The following is a 5,692-nucleotide window of genomic DNA, read 5'->3' as shown; positions in this document are numbered from 1 at the left end:
CCACAACTACTGAGCCTGCGTGCCACACTACTGAAGCCTGCGCACCTAGAGCCCGTGCTCCACAACAAAGAGAAGCCACCGCAATGAGAAGCCCATGCAGTGCAACGAAGAGAAGCCCCCGCTCGCTGCAGCTAGAGAAAGCCCGTGCACAGCAATAAAGCCCCAAGGCAGACAAAAAATTAATTTAAAAAAATATATATATATTTATATATATAAAACTTCCTCTGTACCATGTTTGGGAATTACTTTTATTTGTAAAACTAGAGACCTTGCTATGGTTTCAGAATGGAGAAGTTTGACATATGTTCGGACATTCATGAGTTCTCCTTTCAGAAGTAAAAGCAGCAAATTTAACAATAAAGCTAGTGTCCTTTCTGGGACATTTTAGAGAGCTTTCAAGGAAAATGTAAAGAACTGAGCAAAAAACTGTAGAGAGCAATTCACCAAGGAGAACTTTTATAAAAATCACCAAATTCAGAGGAAAGCGGTTAAAATTCTGAGCTCTTGAGTGACTGTCTGGTCCCACATCCTTACACCAAAGCCTAGCACATAGTAATGGCTCTAAAATTTTATTTGCTCTCATCCTTCTCCTGTATGACTTTTTTCCTCCTCACATATGTATCCTATTTCTTTAAAGAGATTCTTGGGAAACTGGAGACTATGAAGTAGAAATCTAGGGAGGTGGTGGCCTAATTTTGCAACCAAGCATTGGAGGAAGAAGCTGAGAAAAGCATGAAGAGATGGTGGGAGGAGTAATAAGGCCAAATCAGATGTAGCTGGATTCCTCAGGACTGTGGGAAGTAAGGAGGAGGAAAGGATGGAAGGGAGGGAGAGGAGGAGGAAGGGAGATGCATGATCAACATTAGTAAAGAACTATAAATTCCTTGAGGCTGGTGTGAGATGATTTATCAGTGTAGTTTTGACTTGCATTTCTCTAATGATTAATGACGTTGAGCATTCTTTCATGTGTTTGTTGGCAATCTGTATATCTTCTTTGGAGAAATGTCTATTTAGGTCTTCTGCCCATTTCTGGATTGGTTTGTTTGTTTTTTTTGATATTAAGCTGCATGAGCTACTTGTATATTTTGGAGATTAATCCTTTGTCAGTTGCTTCGTTTGCAAATATTTTCTCCCATTCTGAGGGTTGTCTTTTCGTTTTGTTTATGGTTTCCTTTGCTGTGCAAAAGCTTTTAAGTTTCCTTAGGTCCCATTTGTTTATTTTTGTTATTATTCCCATTTCTCTAGGAGGTGGGTCAAAAAGGATCTCACTGTGATTTATGTCATAGAGTGTTCTGCCTATGTTTTCCTCTAAGAGTTTTATAGTGTCTGGCCTTACATTTGGGTCTTTATTCCATTTTGAGTTTATTTTTGCGTATGGTTTAGAGTGTGTTCTAATTTCATTCTTTTACATGTAGCTGTCCAGTTTTCCCAGCACCACTTATTGAAGAGACTGTCTTTTCTCCATTGTATATTCTTGCCTCCTTTATCAAAATAAAAGGTGACCATAGGTGCGTAGGTTTATCTCTGGGCTTTCTATCCGGTTCCATTGATCTATATTTCTGTTTTTGTGCCTGTACCTTACTGTCTTGATGACTGAAACTTTGTAGTATAGTCTGAAGTCAGGGACCCGATTCCTCCAGCTCCATTTTTCTTTCTAAAGATTGCTTTGGCTATTCGGGGTCTTTTGTGTTTCCATACAAATTTTAAGATTTTTTGTTCTAATTCTGTAAAAAATGCCATTGGTAATTTGATAGGGATTTCATTGAATCTGTAGATTGCTTTGGGTAGTATAGTCATTTTCACAGTATTGATTCTTCCAATCCAAGCAGATGGTATATCTCTCCATCTCTTTGTATCATCTTTAATTTTTTTCATCAGTGTCATAGTTTTCTGCATACAGGTCTTTTGTCTCCTTAGGTAGGTTTATTCCTAGGTATTTTACTCTTTTGGTTGCAATGGTAAATGGGAGTGTTTCCTTAATTTCTCTTTCTGATTTTTCATCATTAGTGTATAGGAATGCAAGAGATTTCTGTGCATTAATTTTGTATCCTGCTACTTTACCAAATTCATTGATTAGCTCTAGTAGTTTTCTGGTAGCATCTTTAGGATTCTCTATGTATAGTATCACGTCATCGGCAAACAGTGAGAGTTTTACTTCTTTTCCTGTTTGGATTCCTGTTACTTCTTTTCCTTCTCTGATTGCTGAGGCTAAAACTTCCAAAACTATGTTGAATAATAGTGGTGAGAGTGGGCAACCTTGTCTTGTTCCTGATCTTAGAGGGAATGGTTTCAGTTTTTCACCACTGAGAATGATGTTAGCTGTGGGTTTGTCATATATGGCCTTTAATATGTTGAGGTAATTTCCCCTCTATGCCTACTTTCTGGAGGGGTTTTATCATAAATGGGTGTTGAATTTTGCCAAAAGCTTTTTCTGCATCTATTGAAATTATCATATGTTTTTTGTCCTTCAATTTTTTAATATGGTTTATCAAATTGATTTGCATATATTGAAGAATCCTTGCATTCCTGGGATAAACCCCAGTTGATCATGGTGTATGATCCTTTTAATGTGCTGTTGGCTTCTGTTTGCTAGTATTTTGTTGAGGATTTTTGCATGTATGTTCATCAGTGATGTTGGCCTGTAGTTTCCTTTTTTTGTGACAGCTTTGTATGGTTTTGGTATCAGGGTGATGGTGGCCTTGTAGAATGAGTTTGGGAGTGTTCCTCCCTCTGCTATATTTTGGAAGAGTTTGAGAACGATAGGTGTTAGCTCTTCTCTAAATGTTTGATAGAATTCTCCTGTGAAGCCATCTGGTCCTGGGCTTTTGTTCTGGCTAATGGTTTATCAATTCTGTTTATCTTCTCAAAGAACCAGCTTTTAGTTTTATTGATCTTTGCTCTCGTTTCCTTAATTTATTTTTACTTCTGATCTTATCTTTATGATTTCTTTCCTTCTGCTAACTTTGGAGGTTTTTTGTTCTTCTCTCTCTAATTGCTTTAGGTGTAAGGTTAGGTTGTTTATTTGAGATGTTTATTGTTTCTTGAGGTAGAATTGTATTGCTATACACTTCCCTCTTAGAACTGCTCTTGCTCCATCCATAGGTTTTGGGTTGTCGTGTATTCATTGTCATTTGTCTCTAGGAATTTTTTAATTTCCTCTTTGATTTCTTCAGTGATCTCTTGGTTATTTAATAGTGTATTGTTTAGCTCCATGTTTTTTTATTTTTTACATATTTTTTTCCTGTAATTGATATCTAATCTCATAGTGTTGTGGTTGGGAAAGATAATTGATACAATTTCAAGTTTCTTAAATTTACCAAGGCTTGATTTATGACCCAAGATATGATCTATCCTGGAGAATGTTCCATGAGCACTTGAGAAGAAGGTGTATTCTGTTGTTTTTGGATGGAATGTCCTAGACATATCAATTAAGTCCATCTTGTTTAATGTGTCATTTAAAGCCTGTGTTTCCTTATTTATTTTCATTTTGAGTGATCTGTCCATTGGTGAAAGTGGTGTGTTAAACTCCCCTACTATGATTGTGTTACTGTTGATTTCTCCTTTTAAGGCTGTTAGCATTTGCCTTATGTATTGAGGTGCTCCTATGTTGGGTGCATAAATATTTACAATTCTTATATCTTCTTCTTGGATTGATACTTTGATCATTATGTAGTGTCCTTCTTTCTCTCTTGTAATAGTCTTTATTTTAAAGCCTATTTTGTCTGATATGAGAATTGCTGCTCCAGCTCTCTTTTGATTTCCATTTGCATGGAATAACTTTTTCCATCCCCTCACTTTCAGTCGGTATGTGTCCCTAGGTCTGAAATGGGTCTGTTGTAGGCAGCATATATATGGGTCTTTTTTTTGTATGCATTCAGCCAGTCTGTGTCTTTTGGTTGGAGCATTTAATCCATTTACATTTAAGGTAATATTGATATGTATGTTCCTATTACTATTTTCTTAGTTGTTTTGCATTTGTTTGTGTAGGTCTTTTGCTTCTCTTGTGTTTCCTGCCTAGAGAAGTTCCTTTAGCATTTGTGGTAAGGCTGGTTTGGTGGTGCTGAATTCTCTTAGCTTTTGCTGGTCTGTAAAGGTTTTAATTTCTCTGTCAGATCTGAATGAGATCCTTGCTGGGTAGAGTAATCTTCGTTGTAGGTTTTTCCCTTTCATCGCTTCAAATATGTCTTGCCACTCCCTTCTGGCTTGTAGAGTTTCTGCTGAAAGATCAGCTGTTAACCTTATGGGGATTCCCTTTGTGTTATTTGTTGCTTTTCCCTTGCTGCTTTTAATATTTTTAAATTGTATTTACTTTTTGATAGTTTGATTAATATGTTTCTTGATGTGTTTCTCCTTGGATTTATCCTGTATGGGACTCTCTGTACTTCCCAGACTTGATTGACTATCCTTTACCATATTAGGGGAAGTTTTCAACCATCATCTTTTCAAATATTTTCTCAGTCCCTTTCTTTTTCTTTTCTTCTCTGGGACCCCTATAATTCAAATGTGAGTTCATTTTATATTGTCCCAGAGGTCTCTGAGACTGTCCTCAATTCTTTTCATTGTTTTTTCTTCATTCTGCTCTCTGGTAGTTATTTCCACTGTTTTATCTTCCAGATCATTATCTGTTGTTCTGCCTCAGTTATTCTGCTATTGATTCCTTCTAGAGAATTTTTAATTTCATTTATTGAGTTCTTCATCATTGCTTGTTTGCTCTTTAGTTCTTCTACGTCTTTGTTAAACATTTCTTGTATTTTCTCCATTCTATTTCTAAGATTTTGTATCATCTTTACTATCATTATTCTGAATTCTTTTTCAGGTAGACTGCCTATTTCCTCTTCATTTGTTTGGTCTGTTGGGTTTTTATTTTGCTCCTTCATCTGCTGCATATCTCTGTCTTCTTATTTTGCTTAACTTACTGTGTTTGGGGTGTTCTTTTTGCAGGCTGCAGGTTTATAGTTCCCTTTGTTTTTGTTGTCTGCTCCAAGTGGGTAAGGTTGGCTTGGTCCAGTGGGTTGTGTAGGCTTCCTAGTGGAGGGGACTGGTGCCTGTGTTCTGGTTGATGAGGCTGGATCTTTTCTTTCTGGTGGGCAGGACCACATCTGGTAGTGTGTTTTGGCATGTCTCTGAACTTATTATGATTTTAGGCAGCCTCTCTGCTAATGGATGGGGTTGTGTTCCTGTCTTGCTGGTTGTTTGTCATGCGGTTTCCCACACTGGAGCTTGCTGGTCATTGAGTGGAACTGGGTCTTAACATTGAGACGGAGATGTGTGGGAGAGCTCTCGCTGATTGATATTACGTGGGGCCAGGCTATCTCTGGTGGTCCAATGTCCTGAACTTGGCTCTCCCACCTCAGAGGCTCAGACCTGACACCTGGCCGGAGCATCAAGACCCTGTCAGCCACACGGCTCAGAAGAAAAGGGAGAAAAAATAGGAGGAAAGAAAAAAATAAAATAAAATAAAGTTTTTAAAATAAAAAATAAAAAAATATTATTAGAATAAAATAATAAAAAAAGAAGAGAGCAGCCAAACCAATAAACAAATCCACCAATGATAACAAGCACTAAAAACTATTCTAAGATAACTATAAAGATCAGAAACAAATCAGTTGCATACAGCAAACTCCAAGTCTACAGTTGCTCCCAAAGTCCACCACTGCAATTTTGGGATAATTCGTTGTCTATTCAGGTATTC

The sequence above is a fragment of the Physeter macrocephalus genome, chromosome 17 (assembly GCF_002837175.3).
Source record: "Physeter macrocephalus isolate SW-GA chromosome 17, ASM283717v5, whole genome shotgun sequence".
Taxonomy (NCBI): Eukaryota; Metazoa; Chordata; class Mammalia; order Artiodactyla; family Physeteridae; genus Physeter; species Physeter macrocephalus.
This window is presented reverse-complemented; position numbering follows the sequence as displayed.